Below are 26,198 nucleotides of genomic sequence, written 5' to 3'. Positions count from 1 at the left end.
GAGCTCCTTCCTTCTATAACGAGTATCATCCCCAAGGGATCATGGGATAGCTCTTATGCTATATTCAAAAATAGATTAAATAAGGCCAGAATACCCCTTACCTGCTTACAACCAGAGAGAGAGGGGGGAGGGAGGGAGGGAGAGAGAGAGAGGGGGGGGGGAGGGAGAGGGAGAGGGAGAGGGAGAGGGAGAGGGAGAGGGAGAGGGAGAGGGAGAGGGAGAGGGAGAGAGAGAGAAATGTCATTGCCAAAGCAAGTGGTTTCCCAAGATGCAGGATGCAGCCTATATCCATGAACTGCAGCACCATCCACAAGCTCTACCCCCAGTCCTTCTCTGTGGTCTCCTCAATTTCTGAGTCAATCACCTCGGGGCTGGTCCAGAGAAAGGGAATGGGAACGACAAGGAGATTGTCTTTCCAGACATCCAGAGTATCCCAGAAGTGCTGAAATAACTTTCTTTGGCTCCCACAGGAAGGTGTAATAATGTTTCAGCACTTGGCACACTCCTAAGCTGCCCAGTGGAAGGGTGGGTATAATGACTGCAGAGCCCTTCTCAGTTGGGAAATTGGTTCATATTTCTCACAGTCAAAGGCTCCCCTGAAACCCAGAGTAACAGACTTCCTGAAAAATAACAAGTTCCCTTTTCAATCACTTCTAATTCCGGTGTCAACTAAAAGAATGAGCAGTGAGCCTTCGGAGGGGCAAGTCTCCTCCATATTAAAAGGTATCTTGATTTGCAAATTAGATGCACTATGGAAGCTCTGTTCTTCCTCCCAAACTTTCTCAGTTCCTCTTTTGACTGCCCACATCAGCTGTGCTTGTTCAGAAATCAAGGCCACCACAGGCCTCTGTGATTCTGTGTGGCAGTGGTTTTAGCTAATATATGTAGAGTTAGTGTCTCCTTAGCAGTTCTATCTACTGTGTTCCGCGACGTAATGAACACAATCCATTCCTTTCCTAAACTGAACTTCAAATAAGAATATCAGGATCACGAGGCCTAAAGGTCACCAAATAACTTTGAAAGCCAAGAGTTAGTATAGCTGTCACCTCAGAAAAATGTAAAGGAGGCAAAAACTGGAATCCTCCATCTTTGTCAGGGATCTGTGCCACCAAGCCACAGAGCTAAGCAAAGCCTTGGTGTGCCTCTGACCTCTGCTCAGAAGTTTTTAGATGGTGTAGTTAAGACTGAAGTACAAATCTTGGGTCCATCTAACCCTGACCAAAATTGATTTTCCATCCAATGACTGCTCAAGTTCTGAGGTAGTTCATGGCCTGTCTGACAAAGTACCATGGATAAATGGGACACGACAGCCCACAGGGACCTTTGGCAAAGTTGCCCCAAGAGTAATTTTTTTTCTGACTACTCTCTCCAGAGTTTTCTTTTGTTTGTAAACTAAAACCTCATTTTTAAAAAATCCTGCAAATGAAAGAATGATGCATATGAATTTTAGAAAAAAAGAAAAGTAGATTCTGGATATGGCCACATTCATGGACATCTTAAATAAAGCTAAAGATCTCATATTGCCTGATAAACCCCAGGGCTCAGTTCAGAGAATTAATCTGTATATATATATGTATGTATATATATATATGTATGTATATATATATATATGAATATATATGTATATATACACATATACACACTCGCACGTGCCCGCGCGCACACACACACACACACACACACACACACATGAATAACGGGGGGGAGGGGCTGCGTTTTTGTCCTGAAATAGCTCTTATTGTTCAGAATATGCTTTATGTTCAGAATATTCTACAGGAAAGCAAGCCAAAGCCCAGGTTCTTCTTTCCGTTTGCAGTTTGTCGCCAAAGCTTCCGTTTCTATTTATTCTTGCACTTTGAACACCTGAGTACTTCTGGGATCTGCGACAGCACATATTGAAATATGCAAATGGTAGATAGCATGTGAGTGTCAGACGCATGGAAATTAAATCAAATACAGAGGGAAGAAAAGAAACAGAGTGCATTAAAGCTAACTTTATGGCCGCGAGCGGTAGATAAATTGTGGTCTGTGGTAGTTAAACAACAGCTGTTCGAATTTAAAATAAAATTATGATAAGGATCCCCAGAAGACAGCTTTTCTTGAGGTAACAGCATCTACCTTAATGTGCCTGCTAGCGAACATCACATCACGCCGGGTGGTCCGCTTATTCCCACGCTCCCCCTGCACTGCATCATCGCCACTTCCGGTGGAGAGGGATTCTTACCAGGCATGATGGGTCCTAAGGTCCTAAGGGGACCTCTGCTTCCGAAGTGAGGCAGGTGGATTTCTGCTTTACCTGTCTCGGGTCCATCCTGAGCTGGAAGATTTCTGTGCTCCAGAGAGCAGCACAGTCCGTGAACCGCACGCATCCACTGAGGAGAACAGCACCTCTTTAATGGTTTTACACGCGATAAAATTGAAATGCTTATATTTTTTTTCTGCAGTTGGTGAGCAAGAGTTTTATTGCAGAGGAAACCTCGCAACTGGGATTTTTAAGAATGGCCAATTACCATTTCCCAGAATACTTCAGACCTGCCTTGTATATAAACCCAGGCTTCTCTGTTCATACTTTCTCTCCCTCTCTTCCTGCCCCCTCTCTCTGTCCCTCTTTCCCAGTCCCTGTCTCCTGTTCCTCTTTCCCCTTTCCTCTTTCATGAATGCTCTTGATCGTTATCACCTCTAGTTATCCTCATCATCACATTCAACAAAGTAAGTACCCATAGCATGTAGATTACACGCCTAAGGCAACTCTTTGTCCTGATTACAGTTTAGTAAGTAAACTTCGCCCAAGTCATGGGATATATAAAGCTTTAACAATTTATGCTTTGAGATAGGATACCTTTGAAAGATATTTAAGAAATTATTTTAAACTACATTTCCCCCCACAAATCTACATACAAACACAGAGATTAAAGTCTCCATCAAGAAGGCTTTTTGCATGCCCCGGTGCCCAGGAAAATCTTAGTGTGTGAGGGGTTTCAAATACACACTGAATTTGGGAACACTTTGCATTTTTAAGTGAACTAAAACAAATTAATAAGAAAATATTGTTGTTAAAACAGCAAAGGTTCCAAAGCAAAGTTTATGTTATAAACAGTGTATGAACTGAAATGTTACACTGGGTTGTTTCAATAAATAACAGAAACTTTCTTTTAGCACTCCTATCCAGTGTTCTTTAAGACAGCAAAGGACTTCTTTTCAGTCAAAGTAAAGTTGATGGGACAATAGTAGACTGGGTAAACTGATTGAAAACGTGGTTCATAAGAGACCTTAAATATCAAGTACAAAGATAAGCACCTTTTCACAGTCAGTAAAGCCACTGGAGAAAGGGCCTGGAACATTCCATCCACACAGAAACCAACTTGTCAGTTTACAATAGCTTTATTTGGTTTTGTTTGATGATTTGCTTTTCTTTTCCTTTTCTGGTTTTATTTGGGCACAAAGAGAGGGGGTGGGGGAAGAGAGGCTTTTTAAAATAAAAGTTTCAATGTGTAGTCCAGGTTGACCTGGAACTCACTACGTTGCCCAGGTTAGACCTTAAGTGTTGACATTTATAGATACACAGCTAAATAGCTTTTAATAATTACCAAGATGTGGGAGCAATCAAGACATCTTTTGGTTGGTGAATAAATAAAAATCTGTGGCATATCATGAACGGACCATTTATCTAGTGCCAAAAGAAATTAGTTAGCAAGTGCTAGCTCAGTATATTATTCGGCCAGTAGAGTGCTTGCCTAGCACACAGAAAGCCCTGGATTTGGTCACCAGAACCACGCAATCCAGGCATAGATGGTAAGTGTCTGTAATCCTAGCTTATGAGAGGTAAAGGCAGGAGGATCATAGAATTCCAAGGTCAGATTTGGCTTCCTCATATGAGGCTAGCCTAGGCTACATGAGATGCTCTCAAGCCTTGAATACATGCAAAGGAAACTAAAATGCATATTGCTAAACATTTGATATGCCATCTGATTCCAACTAGGTGGGAAAACTCTGAAAAAAAAATTAAGAGGTGGTAACCAGAGCTTAGGAGAGGGACAACAGGGAGGTCAATGGTGGCCAGTGAAGGAGGAGTAGCAGGTGAAAGAGGGCTTTCAGTGAAACAACTTCTCATACCTCCATGGTTGCTGTATGCATGGTTCCTTTGATTCAGATGTTACAAGGGCTGGCACTATGGAGAGGCAAGTAAGGGTACCAGCCTGGATACTTGAGTTTGATTGCTGGAATCCACGTAAGGTGAAAGCAGAGAAACAACTGTGGTTTCACACACGCACACACACACACACACCATGCACTCACGCTCACTCCCTCCTAGAGGAAGGATGGAGGATCCTAAGACTCGGGAAGCTCTGAAGGTTGCCAGGTTCGTGAGGCCAAAGTTATCTAAACAGTAAACAATTATCAGAGAGGAGACTCTCCTGAGTGGAGCTGCCTGCAGAGCGTGCCTGAAGCTCCTTGAAGCTTTCCTAAGTCGTCACCCATGCCCGGTAGACATTTGCCGGTGCAACTGTCTTTGAGTGACTCATGCTCCTTAAAGTAACTCCAAGAAACACATTGGTTCCCCAAGCTAGACTTGTGTGAGATGGTTTCTTTGGAGTGTCTCAGTGCTCCAGCTGGGGTGAATGGATGGCCATATTTCCTCAAGAAAAATCACACATGAAGGGTGAGAACGTTACTGTTTACTTGCCTACACTTAAAGAAATAAAAACAAATCAGAAGTGATTCCTAATGTAAACTAAAGTCTTTGGATGATAATGATATATACCTGTAGCATCATCAATAGTGACTATTCTTATTGCTCTGGTAGAGAAGTTATGTAGCTATGAAGAAGGGAAATTCTACAAATCAGATATCTCTTTGTAAGTGTTTTAAAAATACAAAAAGTATGATCGATATATATTAAACCTAGTATAAATAACAAATATGATTTGGTCATATATTCATTAATCATGAATTCCTGAAATATCAGGGTAAAGTATTTAAATTAACTTTCCACACACCCAGTAAACTGGCTGAAGAATCATATGGGCACAGCCTAGAACTTGGTCACTATGAGAAGGCAAAGCCATGCGTTGAGTAATGGAAACCCTGCAAACATGCTCAAAGTCGGGAAGAAAAAAAATGAAACATAACAAAATAAAACTAATGAACCACAACAGGAACAGTGGAAGAGTGCTGTGGGATGTGTCAAATGTCATCTGCTGGACATGTCTCGACTATTGAACTCATGAGCTCGCTGCAACTGTAGCTGCCTGCACAAGGCTTACACAAGATCAAGCCAACAAGATCACTCAACATTCCAGCACGCAGTGCTAATCAACATCAGTGCAGTGGGTTTGTCGAGAATTTGTTGAGAATTAAGGTGGATAAAGTCAAGATACATCGGGTACGTGCCTAAAATCATTAAAGTATAAGTTATACATGATGCTTTAGTGACTTGGACTGAGATGACAGGGCACAGCTCATAACAGCCAAGAACACCGCAAAGACCAACAGACAACTGTGGAGGTTTGAGTGAGAATGGCTTTCGTAGGCTCTGATGTTTGAATGTTTGGTTCCCAGTTAGTGGAACCATTTGGGAAGGATTGGGAAGAATGGCCTTGTCAGAATGAGTGTGTCACTGGGAGGGGGTGAGGCTTTGAGGTTTCAAAAGCCTATAATAGGTGTGGGAAGCCATTAGAGACCCTCGCAGGGCAAAGGTCCTGAGTAAAACAAAGAGCCTCTCTGGTAATTGCGGTGGAAGGAAGTCCTGAGATAACTGCGGCAGGCTCCAGCCTGTGCAAACACCTGTTGTCTCCACTGGAGGACCCTTATCTCTTCCTGCTGAAACTGCTAAGATTGTCCTTCCTTCCTTTGTCCTTGCCTTGGGGCACGTCCCTCCTGAAAGCCTTAAAACCTGTGTACCCCAGAACATTAAACAAGGCCTCGACAATTGAACCCCTTCTGCCTGGTCTCCTTCTTTCTCTCCCCCCTTTGACCCTCAGGTAGCACCCCTTCGGAACCCTGGAATAACTGGACCTGCCGGACAGGTTACAAATAGGCCCAGTTCTCTCTCTCTCTCTCTCTCTCTCTCTCTCTCTCTCTCTCTCTCTCTCTCACTCACTCTGTCCTGCCCATAGATCAAAATGTAAAGCTCTTAGCTACTGCTCCAGCAACATATCTCTCTACTTACACAAAGATAATCATGGATTAAGCCCTTTAGACTGTAAGCGAGCCCCAAATCGATGCTTTCTTTTAAAGCAGTTATCATGGACATGATGCCAACTCACGGGAATAGCACAATAAAACAGCTGAAGGGAATCTGAAAGCCGACCCTTATTGTAAGGATAATGGTGTCAGTTGACTGATTACTTGTGGATAATCAATCAATACCTCGCCTTTGTTTCACCTCATTAAAAGACATAGCATTATCAAACCCCATATTGTGGGAAGATAATGCACTTCCCATTCCTGATTACCTGAGTGGCAGCATCCAACCATCTTACACAGCTTTGGTACCTAAAATAGGCAAATAAATTCTCTCTCTCTCTCTCCTTCTCTCTCTCTCTCTCTCTCTCTCTCTCTCTCTCTCTCTCTCTCTCTCTGTGTGTGTGTGTGTGTGTGTGTGTGTGTGTGTGTGTGTTTTCATGGGTTTTTTTGTGCTCATATATGTACTTGCGTTATGTATGTAGAAGCTAGAGGTCAACATTAATACCATTCCACAGGACAAAGTCCATCTTGATGTGGGAAGTAAGTTCAGGCAGGAATTTAATTTTAGGCTAGAACAGTTCTCTAATTCACAATCTCATGTTTTTACCTATAGCTGAACACCTCAACTCGGTGGCCAATCAACAAGTTTAGGGGATCCCCTGGTCCCACCTCTTCAGTGCTGGGATTACAAGTGCCTTACTACCATACCTAACTTTACATTTTTACTGTAAGTATTTTCCTTCCTGCATCCATGTGAACCATGTGCATGCCTGCTGTCCTTTGAAGTCATAAGAGAGCCTTGGGTCCCCTGGAAGTAGAGTTAAGGATGGTCGTAAGTCACAGTGAGGATGCTGAGAACTGAAGGAGGTCCTCTGGAAGAGCATCCAGTACTGTGAAAAGCACTGAGCCACCTCTTTAGCCCCAACCCTGACTTCTCATATGGGTGCTGCAGATACAAACCCAGGTCCTTATGCTTATAGAACTGCTTCACCCACTGAGACATCTAACTAGCCTTTTTTTTTTGACTCTATTGTACTTTGAATTTAAGATAGGGCCTCACTGTGCAGTCCAGACTAGCCTCAAATTTATATCAATCTTCTTGTGTCTGCCAGCCTAGTGCCATTAACATTTTGGGTCTCCCTAAGTCATCAAGGCATTGTCCTTGACATCCTGATAGTCTGTTATCTGCCACATTCCTCTGTGGGCATTTTGCTGTTACTGTTATTGCTATTGTTGTTGTTTCCTTTTAAAAAGGCAAACCTTGTCAGAAGTAGAATCCTTTTTGACACTCAAGTAGTCCATTCAGAGTCCATTCAGAGTCCATAAGAAATTCCATTTTGCAGCATTGTACCTTGCAAAGACTATACCTTCCAAGATACAATGTCTTCCGAAGCAGTTCCTTCCAGAAGGGTGGGCCATTTTTGTTTGGTGTTTTTTTTTTTTTTCAATCACATTCCCTAAACGAATAAATAAAAGCATAAATATCATCTGCTATGTAATAAAAAATTACACTTTCTTCAAATTTTGTTCCTGGACCTCTAAATACCAGGCTACAGTAGAAAATTTTTAACAGAACTTTAAGTACTGAAAAAAAAATATATCCCCACCCAGACAAGTTTTATTTGACAGATGGACAGCAACTGAAAGAATTTCTATCATGAGACTGTTTATTGGCTCTTACTAATTATGCACAACCATCTCTTGGCTCAATATACAACCAAAGACATAGGAAGAAATCATTACCCAAGAATGTAGTTTTCAAATGGAACAGCAGCAGACAGCCCTTTATCCAAAGTGCTTCACCACCAGGGTTCCTGGGAGGGCTGCTTTCTTCTCTGGTTGTTAACTTCCCACTATCAGGAATGCTTCCCCAGCGGTACCCTGCACTCGCCGGTCAATGTTCTTGACTTCTTCCACGATCACCCCAAACCATAAATAATGCTCCCTGGGCTGACACTTGCTAGCAAAGGGCAAACTTTTCACACAGCCCCTTAAAAAGTAGCCTTTTTGTCCTCCACAAAAGCAGATCTGCTGAGCCCAAAAGAGAGGCTGTTTTCATTGCCAAGTCTCCCAGCTCTTGATTTCTTTTCTACATCTTTAAAATTATAAGCATTACAAACCCTGTCTCAAAAAGCAATAAATAAACTGAAAAACAATAAACTGATCTGTGGGATATTATGATTTCTGTTATGATTTTTCTTCTAAGACCTAAGAACATTTCTATCTCATTATGATGTTCAAACCTAAGAACATTTCTATCTCATTATGATGTTCAAACAGTAGACATAATCCCACTTGTCAGGTTTAAGTTGCAAAGAACAAGATCCATTCTTCCTGGTTGACCAGAAGGCATTAATCCTAAGTATCAAGATAGGAGATTGTTATGAAAGCTGAGGAAACAGCCTGTGGGTTAGATTGTAAGAATGGCTCAGAGGGCTTGGTGGCAGTAGCACACACCTTTAATCTCAGCACTCAAGAGGCAGAGTCAGGCAGATGTCTGGAGTTGGAGGCCAATCTGGTCTACAGAGCTTGTTCCAGGATAGCCAAGGCTACACAAAGAAACTCTGTCTCAGAAATTAAAAAAAAAAAGGAGAAAGGTTGTGCTTAGGGCATATGTGTCTTTTCCATGGGTCTCCTGAGTGTCCCTCTGTCCGTGTGATCTTTTCTGTGGTACTCCTTGTGGGCCTAAGGATGAAGGCAAGAAGAAATAAAAGCAGGTTCCAAGCTTTCACAAGTTAATAAAAATTAGTAAGTGAAACTGGAAGACAAACTGGAAAATAATCAAATTAAACAACAAAGTACCATCAAGAATACCAAAAAGAGCAGAGGAAACCAAGGGAAGCTGTAAAGATGCTGTGTCTAAAAACCCATCCCACTGGAGGGCCCAAAGAGCAAACGGCCAGTTAAAAGGATCGAGAGGGAAGGGGAAGAGAAGGAAGAAGTCCTTCCTTTAGATATGATGGATGAGGGTGACTTACAGCTGATGAAAGATTTAGGACAAAAAGCATCTTTTCTCACAAGAGATCTTTCTTCTAGCGAACCCACTCACATCAAGAAACGAAGGCATGAGAGTGTGATAGAGAAATATGAAAAAAGTGCCAAGAACTCTGCAAACAACACCAGACAAGTTGATTCACCTGCTTCCTATCAAGGATGAGAGTGGTCTAATTCCACAGACTCAGGAGAAGCCAGTCTCTGACATCCAGCAAGAAGAAGATGAGGAAGAACTGGACATTGAGGAAGAGGTCTTGACCCCAGTCAAGAGCTAACCCTAGAAGAGCATGTGACTGAAAGAAAGAAGAAATTACAGGATAAGAAAATACAAGTTGCAACCTTGCATCTGCTATTCTATCAGATCCAGAAAGTCATATTTAAAAAAAATGGAAGAGTTGAGTCCCATGCTGATGGAGCAGGACCCTGATGTGGCTGTCACTGTCTGGAAGTTGGTTGTCATCTTGCTGATGGAGCTATTTAAGGACATCACTCCCTCTTATAAAATCCGGCCCCTAACTGAAGCAGAAAAATCTACCAAAATTCGTAAATAAACCAAGAAGTTAAGAGAATTTGAAGAAGGCCTGGTTAGCCAATATACATTTTATTTGGAAAATCTGGAGCAAATAGGTAAAGATTGGAAGCAAAGGGAGAAGAGCAATGTGGTGCCCTTAAAGGCCTACCAAGGGCTCGCTGAGGTGGTGATGAAGGACCCATGTGAGCTGTTGGTGGCCCAGCCCCATTTTAACCTTCACAACAATGTCATTGTACTGATTGTCCCTCTGATGAACAATGGGTCAAAACCAGCATCTGAAACATGTTGCAAAGCAGTAAAGAAACTCTTTAAACAAGATAAATTAGCTTCTCTTAGTGTAATTAAAGTCATCTCCAGTTTTGTAAAGGGCAGCAATTACGAAGTTAGGCCAGAGATGTTAAAAATATTTTTATGCCTGTGGATCAAGGACGTAGAAGTGAAAAATGACACAGAGGACAATAACAAAGCCAAAAAGTTCATGAATTTCAATGAAAAGAGAAAAAAACACTATCAAGAATGCAGAGAAAGTGGAAGAAAGCAGAAGAGAAACTGGAGTGGGAACTTCAGGAGGCCAAAACTTCAGAGAGCGCTGAGAGAAAGCTGAACTGCACACAGAGACCCTGAATATTGTATCTGTGACCTACTTCAGAATATTGAAGAAGGCCCAGAGGTCACTTCTTCTGCCAGCCATTCTAGAAGATCTTGCCAAGTGTGCACATCTTAGAAATGTGGAGTTTTTTGATGCTTCATTAGTGGTTCTTCATCCCCTCCTTGAATCTGCTGATCTAAGTTATCAAGAAAGTCTCCACTGTGTTCAAACTGCTTTTCAGATCCTTTCTGGACAAGGTGATGTTTTAAATATTGACCCAATGAAATTCTATACATATCTCTACAAGACACTGTTCACACTGCACACAGGTGCTACGGACAGACGGATGACAGTATTGAGATTGTGCTCCACTGCCTGATGAGATGCTAAGCAAGCGCTGAAAGCAGGTTTCTCCTCAGCAAGCTCTTGCCTTCACCAAACGCCTTTGTCCCCCTGCTGTGCCAAATTCAAGCATTGGCCATTTAGCAGACTTTTCCCAGGACAGAGCTCTTGTTTGATAATGAGTCTCAGGGCAGCGGGGTATTTCTACCAGAGCTGGAGGAGAGAGAGTCCTGTAATGCACAGAACTCCACACTGTGGGAGCTACACACACTTCGGAGACATTGCCATCTTCACTGTGTGAAGATTTGCAGTGCATCTGCTTGCTGGGGCACCATCTGAAGGCTCCGAGGCCCTTAAGCCCAAGCTGAGGAAAACATATGCACTTCAACTTTTTGAGACTTACAGCATGGCAGCAATGACATTTAACCCACCTGTTGATTCGTCACACTCCAAAAGGAAGGATAAATTCTTACAAGGAGACTCATTTTTGAATGAAGATTTAAATCAAACTAATCAAAAGATATTGCAATGAAGCTGCTACTGACATACCACTGGATTTCAGCAAGTGCTTGAAAACCTCATCACGGTAGTTTAAAGAGTGAATGGACTGTCTTATATATTTGTGTGTGCATGTACAGACACACATACAGATATGTGAGGGCCTGTTTCTTTTTGTACAAGGCAGACTTCCTAAGAATGGCTTCATGAGAATTGAAGCAGGTCACGGAGGACACTGCCTATTGACTTGCTCTCCATGCCCTGCTTGGCTTGCTGTTTTAGACAGTCCACACCAACTTATCCAGGAATGGCACTGCCTGTCAGACATGGATTCGATAAACACCCCGCAGACAAGCCATAGTCTAGTCTAATAGAGGCAGTTCTTCAGTTGAGATTTCTTCTTCCCAGGTGACTCCAGTGTATGTTAAGTCAGCAAAACCTAAACAAGACAGTTATTGAGTTCTCTTTATAACTAAATAAATATTGTTATTGCAGCACCGTAGATGAAAGTAAATAAAATAGATTTTGTGGGTTATTTTTTTTTAAGAATAAAAGAGGAGAGAAGGGAAGAGAAGAAAAGGGAAAAGGGAAAGGGAAGAAGGGGAAGAGAGCGGAGGTAAGAGAAGGGAGGGGGAGGGGTATAAAGTAAGGGAAGGGAAGGGAGGGGAGAAGAGAAGGAAGAGAGAGAAGGGAAGGGGAGGGGAGGAAGGGAGGGGAGGGCAGAGGAAAGGGAGGGAAAGGAGAGGAGGGGAGAGGAGGAGAGGAGAAGAGAGGAGAAGAGAGGAGAGGAGAGGGGAGGGGAGTGAAGGGGAGGGGAGAAAAGGAGAGGAGAGGAAAGGGGAGGGGAGGAGAGGAGAGGAGAGGGGAATAGAGGGGAGGGGAGGGGACGGGAGGGGAAGGAAGGAGAGGAGAAGAGAGGAGAAGAGAGGAGAGGAGAGGGGAGGGGAGTGAAGGGGAGGGGAGAAAAGGAGAGGAGAGGAAAGGGGAGGGGAGGAGAGGAGAGGAGAGGAGAGGGCAATAGAGGGGAGGGGAGGGAAGGGGAGGGGATGGGAGAGGAAGGAAGGAGAGGAGAGGAGAGGGGGAGGGAGGAGAGGAGAGGAGAAGGGAGGGAAGGGGAGGGGAGGAGAGGAGAGAAAAGGAGAGGAGAGGAGAGGAAAGGGGAGGAAAGGAGAGGTGAGGGGAGGAGAGGGAAGGGGAAGGGAGGGGAGCAGAGGGGAGGAGAGGAGAGAAGAGGAAAGGGGAGGGGAGGAGAGGAGAAGAAAGGGAAGGGGAGGGGAGGTAAGGGGAGGAGAGGAGAGAAAAGAAGAGGAGAGGAGAGGAAAAGGGAGGTGAGGAGAGGTGAGGGGAGGAGAGGAGAGGAGAGGAGAGGAAAATGACATGACTTAGAGGCACAAAGTGCTGACACCTCACCAAGTGAGTCCCTCCTGCAGTTTGGAAGCTTTCTGCAAAATGGCAAAGCTACTAACTCCTAACCAAAAGGCTACCAGGATCTATCCTCACAAATGGACCCACACACCCAGCAACTCCATGATGATAACTGTCGTCTCCTCCTGAGGCTAGAACTGAAAAACCAAGTTCTCACCTCTGCTTGTTGGAACAACCAATCACAAGGCAGCTTCTGCCTGACTCTCACTTCCCAAATCTTACATCTGGGTACCGAAATTTTCTAATTTGCGGAATTTAAATCATATTTGGAATCTTTAATTTAAAAAAAAACACTCCAGAAATATACAAGAAATCATATCAAGAAAAGCCCAAGCTGGGCGGTGGTGGGGCATGCCTGTAATCCCAGCACTTGGGAGGCAGAGGCAGGCGAATTTCTGAGTTGGAGGCCAGCTTGGTCTACAAAGTGAGTTCCAGGACAGCCAGGGCTACACAGAGAAACCTTGTCTAGAGGGGGTTGGGGGGGGGAGAAAAGAAAAGAAAAGAAAAAAGAAAAAAGAAAAGCCTAAAAGGGATATTGAGTACCAACCCACCATGTTCACCTCAGTGCCATCTTAAAGAAATTCTTTTTTTTTTTTTGTGCACTCTGCATTTCTTTTTTTTTATTGATATATTTTTTATTTACATTTCAAATGATTTCCCCTTTTCTGGGTCCCCACTCCCCACAAGTCCCATAAGCCCTCTTCCATCTCCCTGTTCCTCCATCCACCCCTCCCCACTAAGAAATTCTTAATTACATAAGAAGAAAGGCCAGGAGCGCATGGTGATTCCAGTGTTCCGTTGGAAGCATCCTGGGAGCTTGTTGTAACTTCAGATAAAGATTACTATAAAATGAACCATAACAGCACTAATCACTAACATGTGAGTTCATATTATATGCCCACAAATTGTCTATGTATTTGCGGTCATATAATTTTTAAAACCCTCCTGATCTATGTTCTATATATATTCTTAATTTACATGTACAGCAACTTCAGTATCAGTATAAGAAGGTGAAGCAATGTGTTCATAGATACATAATATTACTTGATGGACCCAAGATTCTAAACCCTGGCAGTTGTACCCAAAGAAACAGACACTTTAAGACAGTCTAGACATTTCAAGTGACCAGAAACAGTGTTCCCACTGAGCGTCCCAGGGAGACAATGATGAGTACCAAAGATTTTGTTCAGAATCTTCTCATTTTAAGCCCACTTCTCATTATAAGTTCCACAGTCAGAAACAAAATTTTAAAATATGCCATATGATTTGGCCTGTGACATATGAGCTCTCAAATAAGTAAACACACACTCCAAAGGAACTGAAAGTACACATAAGTACACATAAGTACATACTCCAGAGGCACTGCAAATGCACACAAGTGAGTGCATACTCCAGAAGAGCTATAATCTCCCAAAACAGCATCACCTCGGGGACCAAGCACTCAAGCACATGAACCTATCTGGGGACACTGCACAAACTATAACACTCTTCCAGTGCAATTTTATTGCATTATAAACTGGAAAGGTAAATCAGAATTTCTTAAACCTTTGACCAAGAAAAAGGTAAAGTATTCACCCTAAAAAACTGAAGTATGGTGCTCGCTTCGGCAGCACATATACTAAAATTGGAACGATACAGAGAAGATTAGCATGGCCCCTGCGCAACGATGACACGCAAATTCGTGAAGCGTTCCATATTTTTTTCTCACCTGAAGAACTTCGGATGGCGGAGAAGCATCTTAAAAAATGCTCAACTTCATTAGTCATTAGGGAAATGCAAATCAAAACAACCCTGAGATTTCATCTTACAGCAGTCAGAATGGCTAAGATTAAAAATTCAGGAGACAGCAGGTGTTGGAGAGGGTGTGGAGAAAGAGGAACACTCCTCCACTGCTGGTGGGGTTGCAAATTGGTACAACCACTCTGGAAAGCAATCTGGCGGTTCCTCCGAAAACTGGGCACCTCACTTCTAGAAGATCCTGCTATACCACTCCTGGGCATATACCCAGAGGATTCCCCACCATGTAATAAGGATACATGCTCTACTATGTTCATAGCAGCCCTATTTATAATTGCCAGATGCTGGAAAGAACCCAGGTATCCCTCAACAGAAGAGTGGATGCAAAAAAATGTGGTATATCTACACAATGGAGTACTATTCAGCCATTAGAAACAATGAATTCATGAAATTCTTAGGCAAATGGATGGAGCTAGAGAACATCATACTAAGTGAGGTAACAGAGACTCAAAAGGTGAATCATGGTATGCACTCACTAATAAGTGGATATTAACCTAGAAAACTGGAATACCCAAAACATAATCCACACATCAAATGAGATACAAGAAGAAAGGAGGAGTGGCCCCTGGTTCTGGAAAGACTCAGTGAAGCAGTATTCGACAAAACCAGAACGGGGAAGTGGGAAGGGGTGGGTGGGAGGACAGGGGAAGAGAAGGGGGCTTACGGGACTTTCGGGGAGTGGGGGGCTAGAAAAGGGGAAATCATTTGAAATGTAAATAAATTATATCGAATAAAAAAAAACCTGAAGTATGTTCAAATTTCGTGCAATCTAGTATACTCTCTAGGCTGTAAAACAGAGACTTGCTGAGCACAGTCTTGTATGCCTGTGGACCATACCTTATCTTGCCACCCACCCACACCCACACCCATGCCCCTTGCCCTATCTATGTCTACCCACTGCTATCTGTGAAACAAGATGAGAGATTTCCACGCTGCAAACTTAGTGAGCTCAGGATCACTAAGCCTGACATCTCACACCGTCTTCAGGGAGGTCCAGATCCCGCAGGGGTGAGGTGGCCACACATTTGACATCCATCGCTTCGGCGAGCCTTGCTGCATGGCCCTAATCCATCATCCAAACAAACATTAATATTTCACCTCAGTTATCAAGTGTGCCCGTTCAAACTTTTATCTAAAACATTCTTTATCATCTTTTCATTAAGTTCTCAAGAGCTAATGGTTTCTGAGTTCCCGGGGAAAGGATGATGCTTGGTATAATGAAGGCTCATTATTTCTCCACAGAATGCTTGTTAATTCAAATGACGATATTAAAACTATAGTAGCCTTTAGCGCTGGGGTGATTCCTAGCATACTTTATCATGTATCAATATATACTCTGTTTGTCAAAACTGCCCAGGGCTGGGGCTGACATTCTCTCTGGAGGAGTCTGGTGCTTCAAAAGGCACTGAATACACCAAGGTGACAACTTGCGGGGTCCGTGCCTCTAGGAAAAGGAAAGATGAAACTTGAAGTGCCACCGTCTCCCTTGATTTCCTCATTAGCATTCATACAGAGGTGGCACCTCCTCTCTCTCCTCCTCATGGGTCTCCCTTTTGGGCAGAATAAAAAGAAATCAATATTTTGAAAAGGAAGCACACATGGGGAGGTTCTACACATGAAACCTTGTTTATTTCCCCTTAATGGATTCCCAAATAATCTGTACAAGGAAAAAGACACTGATTCAGTTTCTGCATCAGTGTGTATCTATGTAGCCTCAGACTGCACTCAACTCAAAACTTGAGAAGGCTGGCGACATTCTGGGGGCAAAGGAGTGACTGTCAGACTTATTGTTAATATGTTAATAATTGGTTGGGGGTTATTCTCAAAATTGTTCATTCGTGCATATACGATATTTATTATTGGGTTTGCGAAATTATGGGTTTCTATAAGTGTTTCTTTATCTTGTCACAGCCTCCCCACAATTCCATTTCTGCTTCTGTATTGATTTCAGCCTGCGCCAATCAAGAGACCAGAGTACCAACCAGGGGATGCAGCTGCCCTGGCTGCCTCTGGCTCTATCACTGTTGCTGGACAGACATTGGGAATGGACACTATTCCCAACATCCCTGTGTTATTTGTGTGTGTGTGTGTGTGTGTGTGTGTGTGTGTGTGTGTGTGTGTGTGTGTGTGTGTATGTATGTGTGTGTATATGTGTGTGGGGGGGTGGGAGGGTTCTGGTTCTCTCAGCCTTTATGGATAGCATTTCCTCAAGCCGCAGTACATCCCTTGAGTAAGTCCCGACGTCTTCTTCCTCCTTTTATTAAAAGGGTGTGGTGCCTTGGGAATCTTTCCGGGACACTCTGAACTGAAAGAGTGAACCCAGCCTGTCACCTGGCTTGACTCCCTCTTCCTTTTCCCTTCTCTTGCTCTCTCCCTCTGCCTTCCAGACATCACAAAGCTTTGCACAAAAATATATAAATTGCTTCCTTCCGGCAACTTTTCAGATTGTCTTGGCGCCCTGCATTTGTGATGTGTCTGAGGTTCCAGCATCCCAGCCAGATCTCCCAGGAGGAGGCCAGACTTCTCCAAACTAGGTACTTTTTATCTCACCCAGCCAGTATAAAATCTGAAGAATCTTATCTGTGCCTTTCTCCAGAATCAGGGAGGAATTGTATTTTTGAAAAGCAAGCCATTCTTTATGTTGCTTGGAGCTGCAAGGTCAATACTCAGGAGTGTGGCTGTGTGCTTCAGCATGCGTTCTGTGCTACTGTTTCTTAATTATCTCTCTAGTGGAAGGCTGGCTGGCCTTCTGCCCACAGGCTCTGCCATACCAGTGTGGTGAACCCTCTGCAACACAGCCTCAATTTCAGAACAGTGACTCTCTGAAAGAAAGAGATCCACATGCATGACTATAACTATATAAATTGCAGCGCTCAGGATTTTTTGCATTGGACATTAATCACAGGAGGAATAGAATGATGCTTATTTGAAGAAAATAAAAGTCACCCTGCTAGTCTACCGCAATGAAGGAAATGAAGGACTTGGGCTAATGTGTTGCAAAGGGCTAAATCCCTAGAATATTTCAGTCCTTAGGTCAATTGAAGAAAAATGTGGTTGGAGGAAAAATATGTAGGTCACTTCCTATTGTGTTCCTGGTTTCAAGTCTTCTTACTTGATCTGAGCCAGTGTGTGAAAAACACCTCCAAATCACATATACACTCCGAAGTTACTTTATTTTGTTCTTCTTCATCTATTTATTTCATTTTATTCATTTGTTGATTTTATTTTATTTGGGCCCCTTTTAGGCAGCGTCTCAGGGAGCCCAAGCCAGCCTGGAAAGCTGGAAGTTGTTATGTGGCAGAAGCTGGTCTTGAACCTCTGTCTTCCTGTCTCCATCGCCTGTTGATCGTGTTATTGGTCTAAATCACTAAGAACTGAGAAGCACAGGGCCTATTGATTTTCTTCAGTGTTTAGGGTTATCTCTTTATCTGTCCAATCTTGCTGTGTCTCAGAAATAGGTAATTTGGGGACAAACTCAAAATATTCAGAAAAAAATTGCATCTAATTATAGCAAATGAATTTTTAAGAGCAAATGGTATTTGTCTTACTTACTGTTCAATTGCCATGCAAAGACACCATGACCAAGGCACTTATAAAGGAAAGTATTTACCTGGGGGCTTGGTTATAGTATCAGGGGATTAGACCACAATCATCACAATGTGAAGTGTGGCTTCTGGAGTTAAAAGCTCATCCCTGATCCACGAGGTGTAGGCAGAGAGAAACAGGGCAAGACCAGGTCTGGCATGGACTTTTGAAACCTCAAAGCCCACCCCCAGTGTCACACCTCCTTCAACAAGGGCAAACTTCCTAACCCTGCCTAACCAGTCTACCAACTAAAAGTCAAACATTCAAATATGTACACCTACAGGGGCCATTCTCATTGGAACCACCACAATATTTATTGAGATTTACACATGCATGTGCACATGTGTAAATCTCAACACACACACACACACACACACACACACACACACACAAAGAGGAAGAAGATAGCCAAGCTAAATACTTCAGTGGTAGCATATAAATTTAGTACAAGCACTCAGGAGGCTGAGGGAGGAGGGTCTGAGGTCAGCCTGGTCTACAAAGCAAGTTCCAGCAAGGGCAAAGAGGAAGAGCCCAGCTTTCACTTTCATTCTGCTCAGCATTTTGTTATAGTACATGTTTACGAGGCTGGGGTTGTTAGATACTTGTCTACTATGCACAATACCCTGGGTTCCATCGCCAGCACTACATAAACCAATCATGGTGGAACAGACCTGTACTCCCAGCAGTTAGAAGACACAGGCAGATGGAATCAGCAATCCTTGGCTACATCACAAGTTCAAGGCCAGCCTGGGATGCATGAGCCCGGTGTGCAAAAATGGTTACATGTTTGCTTCGGTGAGCTTTACCTCCCTGTGACAAAATAGCTGAGTCAATTCACTTAAAACAAGAAAGGATTCATTTGGGGCTCGAGAAGAAGCTTGCTCTATCAAATCCCTTGTTCCATGGCTTTCTATCATCTGTAGCTCCCTGTATCTGGGGTCTCATAACCCTATGGGGAGGGGTGGGGGTGAAGCTTCTCTGGTCCTTGCTTGGTGAATCCTTGAGGATGCTATGTTCGATCCTTTTCTTTCTATACTTAGGAACCCTCTCTTCTCTCTCTCTCTCCCTCCCTCTCTCTCTCTCTCTCTCTCTCTCTCTCTCTCTCTATATATATATATATATATATATATATATATATATATATATATATATATTCTTTATTTACATTTCAAATACTATCCCTTTTCTCAGTCTCCACTCCATGCCTGATAGCCCCTATCCCATCCTACCTCCCCCTACTTCTATGAGAGTATTCCTCCACCCATCTCCCACCTCCCCGGCCTTGATTCCTCCACACCAGGGCATCTATCAAACCTTCATAGGACCAAGGACCTCCCCTCCCATTGATGCCTGACAAGGCCATCCTCTGCTACATATGCAGCTGGAGCCATGTGTACCCCTTGATTGATGGCTGAGTCCCTGGGAGTTCTGGGAGGTCTGGTTGGTTGATAATGTTGTTCTTCCTATGAGGTTGCAAACCCCTTCAGCTCCTTGAGTCCTTTCTCTAACTCCTCCACTGGGGACTCCCTCACTCAGTCCAGTGGCTGGCCGTGAGCATCTGCCTCTGTATTTGTAAAGTTCTGGCAGGGTCTCTCAGGAGACAGCCATATCAGGCTCCTTTCAGCAAGCATTTCTGGGCATCCACAATAGTGTCAGGGTTTGGTGACTGTTTATAGGATGAATCCCTAGGTAGGACAGTCTCTGGATGGCCTTTGCTTCAGACTGTGCTCTACACTTTATCTCCATATTTGCTCCTGTGATTATTTTGATCCCCTTCTCAAAACTGAAGCACCCACACTATGGTCTTTCTTCTTCTTGAGCTTTATATGGTCTGTGAATTGTATCTTGGATATTCAGAGCTTTTGGGTTAATAGCCACTTCTCAGTGAGTGCATACCATGTGTATTCTTTTGTGACTGTGTTACCTCACTCAGGATGATATTTTTTAGTTCCATCCATTTGCCTAAAATTTTCATGACAGCTACTAGCAGGAATTAGAAGTAGATTTATGGAGCTGCCTTTCCAGGGCACTTAGCATATCCACGAAGTTGAATTTGTGGTGGAACAATATTTAAAAGGGAAAAAGAGACCCCGAGGCATGCTGAATAAGACCTATTAACATCTAGACTTGCCCAAGGCCAGAGCCTCCATACAGAAATAAGCAGCTGATAGACTCCTAATCAAAAAGAAAAAAAAAAACCCAGTCATGATCTCAATCAAAAGAAGCTTTATCAGTCAACATTCTCCATCTTGTTACATCTTATAAAATACAGACATAAAAAAATATTATTTTCATCTGTTTTCCCAAAGTTAGACAAAACCAGAAAAGAAGTGATGGGTAATTATGAAGACAGGATTTCCTGACATGACTGCTCTCTATATAATGTGTAATTATACCTTTACAAAACAGACCCTGGTTCTTACGCAAGTGAGGGGCATTCTGGGAAACAGTCACAAAAGAGATAATGTGAGTAGGTTCACATAGCTGCACCATGGATAGACAGGATATATACTCCCTGTGCAGAATGACTGCAGTCAAAGAGGCGTGCAGGCATATGTCAGGCAGGAATAGACTGTGTAGGTGGCAGTGAAAGATGCTATCACTTGGATATGTCATGGCTGCCACAAGTCATATAGATCATAGTGCAGTGCACAAGTCCTGTTCGCAGTAAAGACAAACTCACCAAACTCACCGCATGGCCAGCTTATAAAAGCAAAGCCACTGTAAGCATATTCAGTGCATGACACTTGGTGATGAAAGACAAACATTATTGGGAATAGACAGTTATGGATGGATAGGGGAGGAGGGACTGAGCAGGAGGGTCAAGTGGACAGGGGGTGAGGGAAGGAATACAGGGAGGGACAGATAAAATTAAGGGCTGTTGAAAGGTAGGGAATCTAAATAAAACTGTAAAAGGAATGAGGGATACAGAGCCCAAACAAGACACCTTTTGTAACCAGATCCAAATGAAGTTCCCAGTACTGGGAAGGGATTACATCTAATCAAGTTGTTAGCCAAAGGGGGACTCATGGTAACCACCAAACAGCCGATGCTGTTGCCAAGGCTATAGTTTGCTCTCCACAAATTGATAGCAAGGCTCCATTGCTAAAGACGACACCCCTACAACTCATTGAACATAGAGAAGTTGAGCTGGCCTGGCGCCTACATAGAGTCTTCACCCCTACAGACTATTGTTCTTGGTACTAGAAGGTATCTAACCAGAGGCTTTCTCTAATTGATAGCTACTAGAAAGTGAAAATTCAGTTTGCACCAAGAGAGTCTCATTTGGAAACTACTCTTTTAAAAAATAAAGATTTATTTATTTTATGCACAAGCTACTCTTAAAGGTAAGTTTTATCCCCAGCAGTAGATGCCAACAGAGAAGGAACAGAAGTCCTCTTTGATGGTTCCTTGTCTCATAGTAGTGTGCTAGACCTCTGTTCTTCTCTTCTCTTTTCTTTTTTATTTTGTTTTCTCTTCTTTCTTCTCTTTTTTAAGATGAGGAAAAAAGTATATTTTAGATTACAACTATAGACCTTCATTGAAGGAAGTCAGAACTGGAACTCAAAGACAGGAATCTGGAGGCAAGAACTGAAACAGAAGTCATGGAGAAACATTTCCAATTGTCTCGATCCACATGGTTTGTTAGTTCTTCGTTTTTATAGTATCCAGTGAGAAAGTTTTCTCAATTGAAGTTCTTCTTTCCAAATGACTCTAGCCTGTGTCAAGTTGACACAAAACATGTCAGCATACTGAGGTTATCATGAAAGTTTGATTTAGCGAGCCATTGAATTTCATAGGTGTTATGTACAAGAATATGGGTAAAGGGTTATTTAAATAGAACTTTTCTTTCTTTTATTTTCAGTTCTTTCTTCCTTCTTTCTTTTTTCTTTTTTAAATTTTTATTCTTTTTTTCATTTTTATATTCTTCCATTCTTTCTTTCTTTCTCCCTTTCTCTTTCTTTCTTTTTTTCTTTTTCTTTTTCTTTTCTTTTCTTTCTTTCTTTCTTTTTTTTTTTTTTTTTTTTGCCTTTTGGAACCTCTATGTGATATACATTATGGGTTCCAGTTTGTGATTTTTATGGGATTTCTGAGTCTGCAAACAAAGGAGTCTCTATGTCTTTATCTGTTTCTTGTGCCTTTCCTTGGGTTCTTTTCCTTCTGTTTTGTTCTGTTCTATTCCAATGTGTTTGCTTTCTCATGCTATGTTATATTTTATTATTATCTCTTAGAAGCCTGTTTATTTTCTAAAGAGAGACAGAAAGAGTCTGGATGGGAGGGGATGTGGGGAAGAGTAGAGAAAGAGGAAACCATAAGCAGAATATATTACATGAAAAAATATTTTCAATAGAAAAAAATTGATATTGTTTGAGACTGTTGACATTTCTACTAAAGAGTTCAGATCACAGCCTTTCAATATAGGCTTCAAGTAGGAATCACAAATATTCTTGCATTTAATAAAGCCTGAAAGAAGCCTGCTTCCCCCACATAGTGTAAATAATAGGTGAAAACCCTTCAGGACTTAAGGACTATGGCCTTAGCTAGTGCTGTCTGCATTTTATCTAGTAGAGTCCAGGACCAGGGATGCAGGTGGTGGCAAAGCCCTCACCTCGTATTGTGGTTTCAATGGGAACATACCACGTAGGCTTTCTTGAAAATCTGGTTCCCTGTGGGTACTGTTTTGGAATCTACAAAAGTCATAAACCAATTTCCTAGGGTTGTCCTCTTACCCCTCCACATATGCACTGCAGAAGGGCACTCTCATGAATATCATGCATGCATATAATAATCATCATACATTTTTGGTGAAAATCAATTTTTGCTCTCCAAAGCAACCAACAGCACCAGACAACCCAGGCATATAACAGCACTGGCCTCTGTAAGACTGTCCAAGTGTGCACATTCCAATATAAATCATGCATGCTTTGTTTCTCCAGTAGAATTATTCTTGCCCTTTGCTTGGTTATTTTCTTTAAATACTAATATCTCCAAAGACAGACTTGGCCTAAACTGTGATGTCTTATGAACAAAAACCTTATGGATTTTCCTCTGTTTCCTCAAAGACCGTCATGACCTATAGATCCAAGATCTGGTTGGAAGTCTTTCTAATCCAGGAACCAGCTGCTGCAGACCATTCTGCACACCCTGCCTCTCCTTCATGTCTCAAAGACATGACCCCAATGGTGGTTGGCAGAGCTGTGAAGGGTCAGCTAAGAGAATGTGTCCATCCATGCTTGCTACAGTACTAATTCAGAGCCAGCTAGAATGCATGGGTGAAGCTTCTCAGATTCACTCCTCCATAGAGGGAGCTGTGTCTGAGACAGTTGCCAATAAGGAAGTCCACTGCCTGGATACCTGCTCTCCAGCATTCGGAAACAAAGCTGAAGCTACATTTACTGTGCATGCTGGATGATCTAGGCTACATTAAGCTTCAGCAGAGGAGAGGAGGGCTGTCTTGTTTTCTTGTCTCTTTAAAGTGTTCATGGTCCTTGGTGGGGGAATATCTTTCTTACAAAAATCAACATTTGTTCTCAGCAGACCTTGAGATGCTGATTATTAAATAACTGGGAGATTCTTTTCTGTTTGTTTCTGGTTTGAATATTATGCAATTCTAACCACCATGTTTCTGTTTTCACAGTTATGGTCAGCAGTCACAACAGTACCAAGTCCTATTCTCATCAGAAAGTCTGCAAGAAGGCAAAATCTTGAGTAATCTTGCCTGGCTCAAAAGAGGTGACACTATTTAAATATGCCCCCTGGCAAATATAACTAAAGCCCACATTGTAGCTGTAGCAGCTACCTTTCTAGTTGATATGACAAAATAGCAGTAAAAAGCAAGTTAAGGAAGGAGATGTTTATTTGGGTATACACCTGGGGGATACAGACCACTGGGACAGGGAAGGCATGGCAGGAGGAGCAAGAGGCAGCTGGTCGCATCATCTGTGCTGTCAGGAATCCTAGTACCCAACTAACTTCCCCCTTATTCAGAGTAGGACCCCCACAGCCTGTAAGATGGTACCACCCACATTCAGGGAGAATCTTTTCTCCTCCATTATATCTTTCAAAAAAAACCCACTTCATAGAAACACCCATAGGTGTGTTTCCATGGTGAACCTAAAAGCAGTCAACTTGACAATAGAGATGAACCATTGCAGCAACACACACCTATTGCATTAGTTACTTTGGGGAGTGTGTGTGTGTGTGTGTGTGTGTGTGTGTGTGTGTGTGCTTGAGTGTGCACACTTATGCATTGGGTACATAAGTGCATGTGTACATATGGCCTGGGTGTGTGCATGCAGAGGCCAGCAGTTGATGTCAATGACAAGTGTCTTCATCTGCTCCTCTCTATCTTACATTTGGACATTTGGAGACAAAACTCAAGTTTCCTCTAGTCTGGTCAGGAAGCCCTGGGAGCCATCTGACTTTGATGTCACCCCCATGGCAGCACGGGGATACAGATACAAACTGCTGTGTCCAGTGTTAAATAGATGCTAACGATCGTGCTCTCAGGTCCACAAGAATTCTACCCTTTGAGCTATCTCCCCAGTCCTTTAATTAATATAATTAAATACCCGAGGAGAAACAACTCAGCATAAGAAAGGTTAACATGGATTCATGGTTTTTGAGTATGAAGTCCATCCTGGAGGAAAAAGGCTTAGAGACAGCAACTCCCTGGAACAGGAAGCAGAAAGATGGACATATTGACCCTCAGCTGACTGTACCCCTGGCCACATGATGGTACCACTCCATTCAGGGAGGCTCCTAAATACTTAGTTTTCTCTAACTAAGATGCACCTCATAGACACACCCAAAGGTTTGCCTCTCTGACACCCATATGCAGGTATCTCTTACCAATCCAAGGAGACCATGAAGATTAAGCATTGTGCCAATAAGAGGCAAACACAGGAGGATTTCAAGTTCAAGTTCAAGGGCAACTTGGGCTGCATGACAAGACCCATATCAACTTCATCTTATGCTGCATTCTCTAAAAAAAGGAAAAAGGAAATATAATTCATTATTGAGTGAAAACAAATGAAGGAGGAGGAACTGCAGGTGGAGCTGGCATCATGGGCAGCTGGTTGGGAGGCAGATGACATGGGTGTGGGGATCACAACATACTCCCATAATCCCAGGACACGAGAAATGAAACAAGAGAATCAGAAGTATAAGGCCAAGTTCAGTGACATAGCAGGTTCAAGTCCGGCCTGGCTCAAATGAGAGATGTTGTCAGCAAGCAAGCAGAAAGAGCAGCCCAGGCCCAGTGGAACATATTTACACAGGGCCTTACGTGCTCCATTTGAGGTTATGTCCTGTGCCTATGAACAGAACTGGGAAGCAGAAGGGTCTTCTGATGGCTACTACTCAGCAAGTCTTGCTCATAACTAGAAGGATCATTCCAGCGGCCAGATCTTCCTATCCTGTGTACCAGTCAGAAAACTCTCTGAACTGCCTGTTTAAAACAGGGCTGGAATGATGGCTCAGTGCTTAAGAGTGTGCACTGCTCTTGCATAGTGCCTGAGTTGTGTTCCCTGCACCCATGTCATATGCCTCCCAACCAGCTTCCGATGATGCCAGCTCCAGAGGACCCAACACCCTCTTCTGGACATTGTGGGCATCTGCACTGACATGTACACATACACACACACACACACACACACACACACACACACACACAAACACACCTTTAAAAATATCACTAAATGTTTTCATTTAAAGACTCATGAGAAACTAGATTGAGAGCGGTTCAGGTCATTCCATGAAGGTTGTATGTGATTGTGTGTTTGTGTGTGTGTGTGTGTTTCTGTGGATAGGGGTACAAATATACCTAAATATAAGCAGAAGACACTGGAGAATGCATGCTATTCTGAAATTAGAAGATAAGAGAGCAGAAAAACAAAACTGGACAAAATGCTTACAGTCAGGCAGGCTTCAATCAAGTCATAGCCAGTTCTTGCATGTGTAATTGAAAATCCCAGACCAGGTACTTAAACAACAAACACTGATCTTCTGAGACCAGGAATTAGCATGGTCAGGGCCACTGGATCAATCAATCCCTTGTTGTATCTTCCAGGCAGGAGCCTTCTCACCATGTCCTCACATGGCCTTTGTTGGGGTATTCACTGTCAAGGTAATTTTGGTGATATCTACACGCATTTCATTTGTTTGTGATGAAAATATTTTATAAGGAAGCCCTGTTACAAGTTTGCTTTGAGTTAAACATTCATTTGATGTTCAAGAAATATTATCATT

General features: G+C 42.8%; 1 non-coding gene and 1 pseudogene across 1 annotated transcript; both read left to right on the top strand.

The window, feature by feature from the left end:
* The first annotated feature begins 8,877 nt into the window (after positions 1-8,877).
* On the top strand, positions 8,878-11,233 carry LOC127665050 (nucleolar complex protein 3 homolog; annotated as a pseudogene).
* A 2,927-nt stretch (positions 11,234-14,160) lies between these two features.
* On the top strand, positions 14,161-14,267 carry LOC127665328 (U6 spliceosomal RNA). The gene has a single exon (XR_007973374.1). It is a non-coding gene; the product is annotated as a U6 spliceosomal RNA (small nuclear RNA).
* The last annotated feature ends 11,931 nt before the right edge of the window (positions 14,268-26,198 follow it).

The sequence above is a fragment of the Apodemus sylvaticus genome, chromosome 14, assembly GCF_947179515.1.
Source record: "Apodemus sylvaticus chromosome 14, mApoSyl1.1, whole genome shotgun sequence".
In the NCBI taxonomy this organism is placed as follows: domain Eukaryota; kingdom Metazoa; phylum Chordata; class Mammalia; order Rodentia; family Muridae; genus Apodemus; species Apodemus sylvaticus.
The sequence above is the reverse complement of the archived record's forward strand: the minus strand, read 5'-3'. Positions and strand labels throughout refer to the sequence as shown.